We start from the raw sequence: 15,569 nt of genomic DNA, 5'->3' as shown, positions 1-15,569 counted from the left end.
AGATTGATGGACACGGATTCACCAGTAGGCTTCCAATGGAATTCTATTCAAGTGAAGAATTGCAAGGAAGTGGGGGGAGGATGTCCAGAATAGCGATGCTTCTTGAAGGTGGCATCTACTGCTGCCATTGGGGACGAGGTGTAAGTGCCTGAAGGCCCACACTCATTGTTTTAGAAACAGCCTCTTCCCCTCTGCAGTCAGATTTGTGATCAGCCCATGAACCCACCACTACTACCTCACTATTCCTCTTTCACACTCCTTTATTTCTTGTCACCTAGCAAATTTTAGGTCTTGCACTATACTGCTGTACTGTGTTGGCGTGTGGCCTAGTGGATAAGGCATTGGTCTAGTGACCTGAAGGTCACTGGTTCGAGCCTCAGCTGAGGCAGCATGTTGTGTCCTTGAGCAAGGCACTTAACAACACATTGCTCTGTGATGATACCGGTGCCAAGTATGGGTCCTAGTGCCCTTCCCTTGGACAACATCAGTAGCGTGGAGAGGGGAGACTTGCAGCATGGGCAACCATACAACCCTGCCCAGGCCTGCGCCCTGGAAACCTTCCAAGGCACAAATCCATAGTCTCACGAGACTAACGGATGCCTATATACTGTACTGCTGTTACAAAACAATAAATTTCACCACATATGTCAGCGACAGTAAACCTCTTTCTGATTCTGATAACTTTAATGATTTTCTGTGCAAACTTGAATATTTTATATCTTTGTATTAGTCCATTATAGTCCTTGCATTAGTTATTTCTTGTGCTGTATGATGGTTATAGCTGGTTTTGTGACAGTACTCTGGCATTAAAGGGAATTTATGACAGTTTAGTCTACAAGGGTTTTCATTTGGAAACTTGTGAAAATATGGAGTAAGATCATGAGGGGTTCAACAGCCATGAGCAGAGAGGAGCGTAGGTGGCTAACTACGTGAAGAGTTGGATGCACAGACATTGCAAGTTACATGGACGTTGCTAACCGCCACTTGTAGCCTTGAAGTGGGTGGCCAAGAGGATGCAGGCTCATTGTTCCTGAAGCGCCTGTTAGTGCGCCATACCTGTCAATAAAATTAAGTAAGTAAATCATCTGTAACACTGAATGACCATTCTGCTTAATGTCCTGATTGTGTCTGCCCTTGGTTTAATACCACAAGGTTCACAATGGTACTAAAGTAACGCTTGAGTAATTTCTGGGTACTCTGCTCTTCTGGTGATGAGGAGATTGCAGTATACTGTATCAGCACCCAGGGTCTTACCGATGACCGCTCTTCGCAAAGTGCTGCCGCTTTTGTTCTGATCAATGGATACTGAAGAGAGAGGTAAAAATGGTGACCAGATGCGGGATAGACATGTTTGTGTTCTCAGAGAATGCCCGACAGCGTCCAGGACCAAATGCTAGGGGACAAATTGCCTCGGGAGTCCAGTGAAATTGTAACACAGATGCAGTGCGCTGGAGGAACTCAGGAGGTCAGACTGCATCTCTGGAGAGGAATAAGCAGTTGTCCTCTCGGACTGAGATGCTTTTAAGTGAAATAGTAACATTTATTGTAGTTGGTAAAGGAAACAGCAGTGACACAATATTGGGGTAATGCAACCCTGACACGAAATAACCCACAGACTAAAGCCCATCCTTAGGGCCAATACAGTGTCATTATATTAAAGGGTCTAATTAAGGGCTTTTCTTTGAAGTCAGAAATAAATTTATGCAAGTGTTCCACAACTTTTGGTAATGAGTTACTTATTGCCAATGGTGCCTAATTCTTGGTTGCATTTTATTTCATTACCTGAATTTGCCTAAACAAATAATTTGGTTCTGAGATTTATTGCAAGATGGACACTTCCTGAGCAAAGCATTAAAGGCTTGTAAAACAGAATTCATTTCGGAGTATTATGTTGACCCAGATGATAACAAAAAAGAGATTTATTTTAGGAAGGATCCTTGTTAAAGAAATAACTTGGCCAAATTTCCATTTGATTGTATTATCCACATGAAATAGGATTCGAGAATCTGTGAAGGAAAGGGAGACTGAGATTTCAAATATTTATCATTTTGTGTATTAAAGTAATTTGTTATATTACAAAAATCTGACAAATATGGGATAAGTAATTTGATACAGTGCCCTGCTGCTCTATGTGTAACTGCTTTATCATAATTATTTATGTTCCTTGCGGGCAAACTTAATCGATCCCAGTATTTGAAGAATATAGCGTTGCAAAAAATGTAATATACTTAGAAATATAATTGTGTTATATACCCGTAATTATGTGAACAGGAGCAACTCATGTAGAATGTGGGGTGCAATTGGCTGGGTTTCGAGTTGATGAGATTGTACATGGAGCAAATTTGCTGATTCTGCATCTGACTCTTCTGACTTTTAATACACTTCTGCATAAAAATACAGGCACCTAATTGGTGTACTGTCTTGATTCAGATTGTATGGTTATGTATCTTCTCTTTGATACTTTCTACTTCTCACATCAGGGATATGCTGTCTATTAAGTCCCTCCAGAAGAGAAAGGCCATTAAAATCAGTGGGAAGTGAGGTCTGGTCTTTCAGAAAATGATTACTCAAAGCTCTTTTCTTTGATTGCTGCAACGGGAATGCAGGGAATGTGAATTACCGAGGCAGTGTGCTCAAGCCCATTCTTGTCTGCTCAGATCCAAACACCAGTATCTGGAAATGCCTGGGGACGACTGCTTTAACAGGCTTTAACATCACTGGAGAACAGTGATCAAGATGCATTATGTGCTGGAAAATGAATTGCAGTTCACCTGGACTATTGTGCAAATGTATCGAGCAATTCACTGTGAATGTTCAAATATCTTTATCGGTTTCTTCATGAAACAAGGCAACAAAAGAGGGCTCCAATTCCTTCATGTTTCAAAAATATCCAGAATACTGAACAACGTTGAGGGTCCAATGTTGTCATATGATAAATTGCATAACTAGGATATTTTAACCATTAATATGCTGTTTTTTTAACCAATATAAACTTTATTCATAAAGTGGTACATTTCTTCCATATTTGAGGGCTTCTTCATTTAATCTGGCCCAACTCTGTCCACTAGGGGAAGGACTCTATAGTGAGGCTCCTCCTCCATCGAGCTCTTGCTGTGACTACACTGAATAACACTGCGTTCCTCACCATTTATTCCTGCACCCTGGAACGTGCCAGTTGCTAGCATTCCTCTGTGGATGTCATGATGTGCTAGCAGCCCAAAATTGGCTAGATAGGTTTAAATGGTCTGTTGCTTAGGACATTATTCTCACTGCCTCATAATGGTTCTTTTGATAACCTTTTAGCTCATGGTGATCTAACAATACACATTGCAGGGATGAATGGAAGTGTGGTAGTGTCTGGGGAGCTAACATGATCATTACTGAGTAAGATAGTGGCTCGTTGAAGAGCCCAGCGAATGACCAGATGGATCACTATGCAACCCAACCGCTTCCCCCAATTCTCCCATCAGAGCCACAAACAAAACACGAGGAAGATATTCAGTGCTGAGAAGTATTATCTTCCTCTTCCAATCTAATAACTATCTCCATTGCCTTCCGCAGTTGAGTGCTGTAGATTTGAGGCTCTCCCTGTCCATGTGCCGCTGGAAGCTGCTAAGAAAGCCTCAGATCTGTGCTATTTGTAAAAAAAAAACATTTGACAGTAGCCCACTTTGTATGAATATTCAGCAATGAGAAAGCTCATGCAACTTCATGCTTTGTATTTGCCACATTTACTGGTTGGCATGGAAACAAAACAGATTGTTGGCACATTTACAAAGGTCACTAGTTGACAAAGTGTACCACAGTCTACCTCTTTGATGTTCTGAGTAAACAGTGGAGAGGAATAAAGAAGCTTTGTAAAGCAAACTATTAAAATGGAGTGCCATATTTGCATAGCTTACCATGGCAACTTTTAACAGACCAAAAGGCTTTGGTCATTTTCTAAGCATGAGAAAGTCTTCAGATGCTGTAAATCCAGAGAGCAATGCACACAAAATGCTGGAGGAACTCAGCAGCTCAGGTTGCATCTACGGAAATGAATAAACAGTCAATGTGTCTGGCTGAGACCTTTCTTCAGCACATCTCCTTACAGGTTCAGGTAATGGGCCACATGCACCTACTTTATCCCTTTCATCTGTTGGGTTCTGGCAGACGTCTTTGCATGGGCTTCTGTCCCAAAGAGTCTCATCCTTTGCCACAATCATCCAACAGGAGAAAAAAACATAACAAAGAGTAAATTATACACTTCAGTCCCAGCCATTTGCTTTCCCATTCCAACGCATTCTTTTAGATATCTTTATCAGCACTGTCAGCCTTCTTATCATCATAAATCCCATTCTACTCTTTATCTCCTCCTAAAATTGCAAATACTAAAATACTGGGATCTTCATCAAAGTATTTCAAAGAAGTGACCTCCTGAGCTCAGCTGTTGCTGGCAGTATGTTTGAGCTGTTGCTGAGCCGGGGTGTATCATTAATCTATTGTACCAGAGGAAGATTAAACAAATAGAAGCACAGGTCAAATTATTAACTCCTGATGCATGGACCCAGAACACTCTGGAATCAGGTTTATTCATCCATGCCATTTATTAAATAATGTAACTGCTAACTTCATTCAATCCTCACACTGACCTGACTTTCAAATGATGTAAACATACAAAACTAGATTTTAAGGTCTAATTAATATAGTAGCAATTATTCATGCCTACTTCAAAAGGAAAATTCCACCCATCCAGCTCACAAATTCATCATCATCATCATTATGTGCCATGTCGTGTGAAGTGGACAATCATGGTCTCATGACCATGATAGCACTTAGCAAATTTTTCTACCAATGTGGTTTGCCAGAGCCACCTTCCGGGCAGTGTCTTTACAAGATGGGTGACCCCAGCCACTATCAGCACTCTTCAAAGATTGTCTGCCCGGCGTCAGTGGTCACATAACCAGGATAAGCATCAGCTGCTCATATGACCATCCGCCACCTGATCACATGGTTTCATGTGACCTGGTTTGGCCATGCAGGTGCTACACCTTTTACTCAAGGGTGACCCGCAGGCTAGCGGAGGGAAGGAACACCTTACACCTCCTTTGGTAGAGATATACCTCCACTCGCCACCCATATATAACAGTTAAATGCCCCTAAATAAAATGCCTTCACTTAAACAGATCAGTATTTTAAGAGTCAGATTCCAAAGTGGAATTTTAATGGATGATATATTAGTTTAATTTTTTGCAAAGGTCAAACTGTCCTATGTGCAAAAGCTAAAATTCAATAAGCATATTTTGCCTCTTATCCAAAGCAGCATGTTGGCTATCAAACTGCAAGAAATGGATGTTAAAACTACTTTGGTATTCTATGTAACTGTTAACAATTACTAATAGTTCAGAATGTTTTTGCTAATAAAAGATAATGCTGATCCAGTATAAATATATTAAAGTTTATGGTGCTGATTATTCCCTCCTGTGGCATGTGGTGAAAGAGAAGCAGTTTGTTCACTGTATGCTGACTTCAATTGATACACATATTTCAGACACTAATATGGCCAAGGAACTGCCCTAACATAGACATAGTCCATGTCAAAAGTTCAAAGTACATTGATGTATACATTATGCAACCTTGAGATTCTTCACCATACTGACAGCCACAAAACAAAGAAACCCCAAAATAATGCATTTTTAAAAAAACCATCAAACACTCAGTGAAGAGAGGGAAAGAAGGAGAGAGGGAGAGTGAGAGAGAGAGAGAGAGATCACAAAACAATAAAAGTTTGCAAATAGCATTCAGAATTGAAGTTTTATGACAGACAAGAGACCAGGTATCACTGCAGCTGGAGCAGGCCACAGCCTTAGTTCATCGGAGAGCTTAATACAGATAAAATGGACAGAGAAACCAACATATAACCATATAACAATTACAGCATGAAAGGGCCATCTCGGCCCTACTAGTCCGTGCCGAATGCTTATTCTCACCTAGTCCCACCAATCTGCACTCAGCTAATAACCTTCCATTCCTTTCCTGTCCATATATCAATCCAATTTTACTTTAAATGATGATCTTGAACCTGCCTCTACCACTTCTACTGGAAGCTCGTTCCACACAGCTGCCACTCTCTGAGTAGAGAACTTCCCCCTCGTGTTACCCCTAAACTTCTGCCCCCTAACTCCCAATTCATGTCCTCTTGTTTGAATCTCCCCTACTCTCAATGGAAAAAGCCTATCCATGTCAACACTATCTATCCCCCTCATAATTTTAAATACCTCTATCAAGTCCCCCCTCAACCTTCTACGCTCCAAGGAATAAAGACCTAACTTGTTCAACCTTTCCATGTAACTTAGGTGCTGAAACCCAGGTAACATTCTAGTAAATCTTCTCTGTACTCTCTCTATTTTGTTGACATCTTTCCTATAATTCGGTGACCAGAACTGTACACAATACTCCAAATTTGGCCTTACAGAGGCCAATAATAGAGTTGCTAATCTGAGGAGTCTGCCAAAGAGGGCTCTGAGAACAGTCACAAAAGCTTCACCCTAGAGAAACGTGAATAACCTTGTTTCCTTTACAACACCCACATCAACTTCTCAGCAAAGAATTTTGTTTCAGGAATGATGAAAGGACAGTGATATTACTCCAGGCAGGGATTATATAGGACTTGCCAGGAATCTTGAGGGAGATGCATTTTTAAACATCACCTGCCTTTCTTTTTTCAGATAGTAATGGTATTGGATTTGGGAAATCCTATGGAAGAAATCTTGGTGCACTGCATTTTGTAGCTAGTGCAGTGTGGAGCAAAATTTCCGCTTCTGTAGATTGGCTGAAATCATGGGTATTCTTTGCTAATTTGCTTAACACTTTGAACCTCAACACTAAATCAAAAACATCATGATTAATTGGGTTTGAAAAACAAATATATAGAAAAACAAATACACACTTTTTCTGCAGTTTGTGGGCAAAGCAATTTGTGATGAAGAAATAATCATCTTACATTGTTAAATTTCTGTGGTCAGAGCACTTTTAAAAAGCACAATGAAAATAAAGATTTTTTCATTTCCATGCAGAAGCTTTTCAGCCATCTACTCTAACAAAGCCTACAGAGTTTTGTTTTTTTATATGCCAGGTTAAAATCCTCTTTTATTCAAATGCCTCAAAACAAAACTTTGGTAACCATGGTCTGCAAGCAGTCATCTATAGGGCTGAGCAGTACTTTGAAGTGTCACAGTTTTTGAAGGGTAGTGGATATTTATGTACAGTGCTTTGTTGAGGTACGTGCCTTCCTTTGTGTTGAAAAGTTGGGTTGTATAGAACATAGATGCCAAATAGACCAATGGCATTCCATTGCTAATGCTGCACTTGAATGCTGTCTATGAAATATCTTCGCACATTACTTCTAGCAGGTAATTGAAAGTTCCAATATTTTGAAAACAACCAGAGCTTTAAGACCAAGTTGCTGCTCACCTGGGTAGCCCCAACCACTGTCACTGCTCTCCCTTTCTGGAGGTGGTTTACAGGAGACTGGCCCATCCTGTTTTGAAGATGTTGGTCACTTCAATGAGCCGGAAGGCAGAGCCAAGTGTTAGCTGACCAGCTTTGGAGAAAGTATCTAAAGCCAACTCTACCTGGTCCCACTTGGTGGTGCAATAATATCAGCGCCGGACTCCAGAGTGAAGGTTCCAGAGTTCAAATCCAAGTGGAGTTGAGCATTGAGCTAGCAACTCGGCCTCGTAAAAACAAGAATAGCTTGCTACGGAAACGCCGTCAGAAGATGGTGCCCCGATGACTCCACTGCTGAGTTAAGGGCTATTCTTCTTCAACTCTAACTGAGTGCATGCCTGTTCACATCATTGTAATCTTTCTGGACAATCTTTATGTAGAGGGGAATGAAGAAGCAGGGATGTCTTATTCAGCTCCACTTCAGAGGATGAAGCAACATAAATTGGATGGATAACGCTGTGCTGAGCTGGTAGAGCTGAAGGTGCCATACGTTGCAAGTAACATTGAAGATGTGCTCTTCAACATGAACATGAAAGGCTATTTGGGGAAAGATAGGTTGTGTCGATTGAGGGAAGCTTCCTCCAACTTCCTGGTCAATATTTACCTCTCACTCAGAGAACACACACTCAGTGGGCACTTGGTTAAGTACACCTGTACAGCTGATCATTAATGTCGCTCTCTAATTAGCACATCATGTCATAGCAACTCAATGCATGAAAGTATGCAGCCATGTCCAAGTGGTTCAGCTGTTGTTCAGAGCAAACATCAGATTGGGGAAGAAATATGATCCGTGTCTTTGACCAGGAGCAGCAAATCTGCAGACATTTCAAGAATCTTAATGATAACAGGAGCATTGAAATATTGATTGTGATGGTGAGGAAGGGGGCAAAAATCGAAGAAAATTTGAAATGTGCTCTGGAGAACTTCCTTGACCAGTATATTTTTGACCAAGCGAAGATGCAGACATTGTTAGATTTGGTTCTGGGGAATGTTGGATGCCAAATTGAATCAGTGGTTGTGGGGAATACATAGGGATCAATAATCATGATGACAAAAAGTTTGGAATTGCTACAGAAAAGGAAGCTGGCCATTCTGAAGTAAGAAGAGTTAAAAAAAAATACAGTTTTGATGGAGTGCAAACAGAAGAGGCCGTGGTGGGCTATTTAAGGAGAACTCATAGAAGGTGTAAAAAAATGACGAGTGACTATGAGAAAAGACAGGCAATCAATGATAACATAGAATCCATCAGCATTAAAGCAGGCAGTAAAAGAAGTAGTGGTGCCGATCAGGGATTAGAAAGATCAATTCACAGAGGCTGAGGTATAGCCAAACTACTGACTGTGACTTTAACAAGGATATCAATGCAGCTAGAGTTTCAGCAAAGGAGGAAATAAAATGAGAATCATGTTTATTATCGCAGGCATGTGTTGTGAAATTTATTAACTTAGCAGCAGCAGTTCAATGCAATACATAACACAGAAGAAGAAAAAAACCCAATAAATAAGTAAATTACAGTGTACCTATAATGAATAGATTAAAAATCGTGAAAAAAACCGGAAATATATTAAAAAAGTGAGGTAATGTTCATGGGATCAATGTCCATTTAGGAATCGGATGGCAGAAGCTGTTGTGAATCGCTGAGTGTGTGCCTTCAGGCTTCTGTACCTCCCACCTGATGGTAAAAGTGAGAAAAGGGCATGCCCTGGGTGCAGGAGGTCCTTAATAATAGACGCTGCCTTTCTGAGACACCGCTCCTCGAAGATGTCCTGGGTACTTTGTAGGCTAGTACCCAAGATGGAGCTGACTAAATTTACAACCCTTTGCAGCTTCTTTCGGTCCTGTGCCCACACATACCAGACAGTGATGCAGCCTGTCAGAATGCTCTCCATGGTACATCTATAGAAGTTTTTGAGTGTATTTGTTGACATACCAAATTTCTTCAAACTCTTAATGAAGTATAGACGCTGTCTTGTCCTCTTTGTAGCTGCATCGATATATTGGGATCAAGTTAGGTCCTCAGAGATCTTGACACCCAGGAACCTGAAACTGCTCACTCTCTCCACTTCTGATCCCTCTATGAGGATTGGTATGTGTTCCTTTGTCTTACCCTTCCTGAAGCCCACAATCAGCTCTTTCATCTTACTGATGTTGAGTGCAAGGTTGTTGCTGCGGCACCACTCCATTAGTTGGCATATCTCGCTCCTATACACCCTCTCATCTCCATCTGAGATCCTACCAACAATGGTTGTATCATCAGCAAATTTATAGATGGTATTTGAGCTAAGCCTGGCCACACAGTCATGTGTATATGGAGAGTAGAGCAGTGGGCTAAGCACACACCCCTGAGGTGAACCAGTGTTGATCATCAGCGAGGAAGAGATATTATCACCAATCCACACAGATTGTGGTCTTCTGGTTAGGAAGTCAAGGATCCAATTGCAGAAGGAGGTACAGAGGCCCAGGTTCTGTAACTTCTCAATCAGGATTGTTGGAATGATGGTGTTAAATGCTGAGCTATAGTTGATGAACAGCATCCTGATGTCGGTGTTTGCATTGTTCAGATGGTCTAGTGGAAAAGTAATGAATGTTTAAAAGCTCTGCACTCAGTGGTCACTTTATTAGGTACTCCTGTAGCTAGTAAAGTGGGCACCGACTGTCTTGTGCTGCTTTAGCTCATCCATTCCAAGGTTCGATGTGTTGGGCGTTCAGAGGTGCTCTTCTGCGCCCAACTGTTGTAACATGTGTTTCTTTGAGTTACTGTTTGATGCACCATCAATAACTCACTCTGAGACGTAGAAGCGAGATATCGGCTTTTATTGACTGGAAGAATGAACAACACTACATCCTGGAGAATGAGGCCGGGCTCAGGCCTCAATCGCCTTTATACAGGGGTCTGTGGGAGGAGCTACAGGAGCAGTCAGCAGGGGTCTGTGGGAGGAGCCACAGGAGCAGTCCAGACAGGTATATGTAGTTCACCACACTGTTGCCTTCCTATCAGTTTGAAACAGTCTGGCTGTTCTCCTCAGACTTCTCTCAACAACAAAGCTTTTTTACCCACAGGACTGCTGGCCTCTGGACGTTTTGTTTCTCACACCATTCTCTGTAAAGCCAAAATGTGTGAAAGTCCCAGGAGATCAGCAGTTTCTGAGATGCTGAAAACACCCCGTCTGCCATCAATAATCATTCCGTGGTCAAAGTCACTTCGATCACATTTCTTTTTAATTTATTCACTTCCAGGATGTGGGGATTGCCAGCTAAGTCAGTATTTATTGCCCATCCCTAGTTGCCCTTGAGAAGGTGGTGACGAGCTGCCTTCTTGACTCGCTACAATATAGCGGTTCACCCTGACAAATCTGTTTCAACCTCCTCCATTCTTGCCCAGGGATCATAGAATCACATAACACAGAAACAGCCCCTTACATCTCACCTCATCAATGTCGATCGTGATGCCTATTCATGTTAATCACTTTTGCTTGAAATAGGCCTGTATCACTTTACTCCTTTCCTATTCAAGTACCCTTCCAAATGCTTTTAAACATTGTAATTATATCTGCCTCCGCTACCTCTTCTGGAAGCTCATTCCAAATATTCTCTGGGGGGGGGGGGCGAAAACACTTACCCCTCAGTTACCCTTTAAATTTCTTCCCTCATAGTTTAACTTTGGATTCTTTTCCTTGAAAAAAATTGATAATTTATCCTATCTACGGCCCTCATAATTTTATAAGCCTTTATAAGGTCACCGTTAGCCCCCTACATTCCAATGAAAGTAAAATCAGCCTGTCCAATTTGTCCTTTATAAGTATGACTCTCCGTTTCAGGTATCATCCTGGTTTATCTAATCTGCACCTTCTCCATCACTACCAAAACTGGTACTGGTAGGCCAAAACTATATGTAGTCCTCTCGGTGTAGTCAATCAAGTGTTTTGTAAAACTGCAGCACAACATTGCTGCCTTCTCAACATCTCAGCCTATGAAGGCAAGCATGGCACAAATTGTTTTCTCTGTACTAACTACCTGTGTTGCCACCTTCCGCGAGCATTAGACTTTTCCTATACTAGGAATGTTGTTAGTAGGTTACTTGTCCCAGAATCAGGTTTATTGTCACTGACAAATGTCTTGAAATAAGTTGTTTTGCAAAAGCCATGAAGTTCAATTCATAAAATGTCAAGCAAGCTTCTTCAGGAGGACCTCCTCCCTTATCTTTCCCAGCTCTCACCTCCCACCTTCCTACTTCATCCTCCCTCCCCCACCCACCTGGTTTCAACCTGTCACTTTCTAGTTTGTCTCCCAACCTGCTTGTTCTGGCATCCTTTCCAGTCCTGGCCCAAATGTGCCGTGTGCTTATTCATTTCCAAAGATACTGCCTGAGCTGCTGACCATTCCATGTGTGTTGCTCTGGGTTTCCAGTATCTGCAGAATCTGGTCTGTTTCGGATTTCCACCTCTCCAGGTGTTCTTAAGTTCTCTGCTGGTTCCTTAAAGTCAGGAATGATGCTACAGTAGTTAGTATTCCTATCTCAGAGCCCCAGCAGTCTGGGTTTGATCCTGATAGCAGGCGCTGTTTGTACACCCAGCCACACCTTCACTGGGTGCTCCTGATTCCTCGCACATCCCTTACCTTGTAGATTAATGGCAAAACGAATCAAAGAGGGTCAGTGGGTGTGAGGGAGAATAAGCTTCAGATGAACAGAGATAGAAGGAGAGTAGGCACAAATGCAGTGAGTTGCTTAACCTCCTCCTGTGCTGTAACAGACATAATCGACTGCCCAATTGTTTTTACCTTTGCTGTTGGCACCCGCAACCTCCAGAGGGCACTGCAGCTGCTCAATCGTACCATTGGACACGGTATCAAATAGAAATATATCTTTCTGGCGTGGCCCTTGCAGCCACAGAAGCAGTGACAGTTTTCCTGATTAAAAATTTCACTATAGCCATTCCCCTCCCTTCTCAGACAGCTAAACTACCCATTGCAACACAAAATTTGGGAGGAACTCAGCAGATTAGGCAACATCTGTGGAATTGAATAAACAGTCGACGTTTTGGGCCTAGATTCTTGTTCAGGACTGGAAAGGAAGGGTGAAGACTATGGAATACAAAGGAGGGGGAGAGGGAGAAGGTGATAGGTGTAAATTAAAGGAGTCTGAAAGGAGAAGAGGAAGGTGGAGGGGACCTGGGTGAATGGGGAGGGGAAAGTTATAGACAGGTGAGAAGAGTTAAAAAGCCAGAGTGAGGGATGAAAGAAGAGTGGAGAGGGAGAGAATTATTTTTAACTGGAAGGAGAAATCGATATTCATGCCATCAGGTTGGAGGCAACCCGGACGGAATGTAATGTGTTGCTTCTCCACACTGAGGCTGGCCCCATCACAGCACGAGGAGGCCATGGACCGGCAAGTCGGAATGAGAATCGGAACTAAAACGTTTGGCTACCGAGGAGTTCCACTTTCTGTGGATGGAGCAGAGTTGCTCGAAAATGCAGTCTCCCAATTTACAGTGGGTCTCACCAATGTACAGGAAGCACCACACGTGATAGATGACACCAGTAGATTTGCAGGAGAAGTGTTGCCTCATCTGGATGGTCTGTTTGTCCCCTGAATGGAGGTGAGGGAGCAGGTGAATGGGCAGGTGTAGTACTTCAGCTGCCTGCAGGGATAAGTGCCAGGTGGGAGCTTACTGGGGAGGGACAAATGGCCAAGAAATTCATGGAGGGAGTGATCCCTGTGGAAAGCGTAGAGGGTGGTGGAGATAAAGATATGTTTAATGGTCGTGTCCCTTTGGAGATAGCGGAAGTTGCGGAGAATGATGTGTCGGATGTCGAACTCATGGGACAGCAGATAAGGAAAAGAGGAACTCTATCATGGTTAAGGTGGTAGGAAGATGGGGTGAGTGTGGATGTTCATGAAATGGAGGAGATGTATGAGGGCAGCATTAAGAGTGGAGGAAAGGCAACCCCATTTTTGAAGAAGGAGGTGTCCTGGGAAGGAAAGTTACATCTTGGGAATGGATGTGGCAGAGATGACGGGACTGAGAAAAGGGAAAAGCATTTTTACAGGAGAAAGGTATAGTCATGATAACTAGGAATTGTTAGATTTTTAAAAGACATCAGTCAACCATTTGCCTCAAGTGATGGGGAAAGAGAGGTCAAGACAGGGGAGGGTGGTGTCAGAAATGGATCGAGTGAATTTAAGGGCAAGGTGGAAGTTGGAGGCAAAGTTGATGAAGTTGATGAGCTCAACATGGATGCATGAAGCAATACCAAAGCGGTCATCAGTGTAAGAGTTGTAGAGTTACTGGGGAAGGCTTAAAACATGGACTGTTCTACATAGCCAACGAAAAGGCAGGCATAGCTGGGGCCCATGCTGGTGCCCATGGCTACCCCTTGAGTCTGTAGAAAGTGTGAGGAGCCAAAGGAAAGACTATTGAGCGTGAGGACACCAAAGGAAAAATTTTTGAGGCTGAGCTACCCATTGCCTCTTGTTACACTTCCCGATGCAATATCCTTCCCTATCAATACATGGAGGAGTAGAAGCCTTCTGGGGTCTTCCGAAATTCTTGCCTGTGCTTCCTTTGTTTGACTTGTAGTTACCGTTTCCCATTGGTTTACACGCCAGTGAACAGTAGAACGACCACCCCCTTTGCTATCCGTCACAAATTAAACTCAGCTGGTCAGGCAGTGTCAATGGAAATGAATAAACATTCGACGTTTCAGGCCAGGACCCTTCCATGTTGCCTCACATGGAAGGACTGTTTGGATCCCTGAATAAAAGTGAGGGAGGAGGCGAATGGGCAGGTGTGATTTTTGGCCGCTTGTAGGGATAAGTTCCAGAAGGGAGATTAGTGGGGGGGGGGCGGGATCGAACGCACAAGGGAATAATGGAAGAAGTGATCCCTGCAGAAAGTGGAGAATCGGTGGGGGGGGGGGGTGTGGGTTAAGATATGTTTGGTGGTAGGGTCCCTGTGGAGTTGGCGGAAGTTGCAGAGAATGATGTGTTGGATGTGTAGAAGGATTTCAGCCCAAAATGTTGGCTGTTTATTTATTTCCATGGATGCTGCCTGACCTACTGAGTTCCTCCAGCATTTTGTGTAGCTTGCTTTGGATTTCCAGCACCTGCAGAATTTTTCCTGTTTATTATTTGCTGTCTTGCTTCTAATTTAGACCATAAGACATACTAGAATTTAGGCCATTCGGCCCATTGAATCTGCCCCGCCACCTCATCATTGCTGATTTATTTTTCCTCTAAACCCCGTTCTTTGGCCTTCTCCCAGTAACTTTTGACACCCTAATTAATGAAGAACCGATTTAAACTTTAAATATATCCAAATACACGGCCTTCATCAATGTCTCTGGCAATGAATTCACCTCCCTCTGGCTAAAGAAATACCTCTCTGTTCTAAAGGGATGTGTTGGACCCCTTCTATTCTGAGGTTGTGCCCTCTGGTCCTAGACTCTTCCACTATTGGAAACATTTTCTCCCCATCCATTCTGTCTAGGCTTTGCAATATTTGGTAGCTTTCAATTAGATCACCCCCCACCCCCCATTCTTCTAAATTCCACTGAGTACAGGCCCAGAGCTATCAAACGCTCCTTATGCATTAATCCTTTCATTTCCGGGATGATTTTCGTGAACTTCCTCTTGACCCTCTCCAATACTGGAAAAACCTTTCTTGGATATGGGTTCCAAAACTGCTCATTGATTTGTTAGATTAAGCCACCAAATGGACTAAAGTAAGGAGTCTTTAAAGGAAAAGTACTCGCTGTAGATACTGCATAAGAGCTGAATACGAGGTGACCCACCGACGAACTCCGTTATCTATCTATCTACTTATTTATTTGCTTGTTTATCTGATGCAGTGTGGAATAGGCCATTCTGCCCCTTCAAGCCATGCTGCCCAGCAACCCCAGATTTAACCCTAACCCATCCACAGGGCAACTTACAATGACCAATTAACCCACTAACTGGATGTCTTTGGAATGTGGGAGGAAACCTGAGCACCTGGAGGAAACCCACGTGGTCATGGGAGAATGTAGAAAAGCCTTAACCAAGTCACCTGTGCTGTAAAACGTTATGTTAACCAATAAGCTAC

The 15,569-nt window shown here is 42.7% G+C and overlaps 1 protein-coding gene across 1 annotated transcript in view; it reads left to right on the top strand.

The window, feature by feature from the left end:
• caln1 (calneuron 1) overlaps nt 1–15,569 on the top strand; it is a 452,244-nt gene that overhangs the window by 48,190 nt on the left and 388,485 nt on the right. The gene's annotated exons all lie outside the window — the stretch shown is intronic.

The sequence above is a fragment of the Hemitrygon akajei genome, chromosome 8 (genome assembly GCF_048418815.1).
Source record: "Hemitrygon akajei chromosome 8, sHemAka1.3, whole genome shotgun sequence".
In the NCBI taxonomy this organism is placed as follows: domain Eukaryota; kingdom Metazoa; phylum Chordata; class Chondrichthyes; order Myliobatiformes; family Dasyatidae; genus Hemitrygon; species Hemitrygon akajei.
Note: the sequence above shows the minus strand (reverse complement) of the source record. Positions and strands in the feature narration are given on the sequence as shown.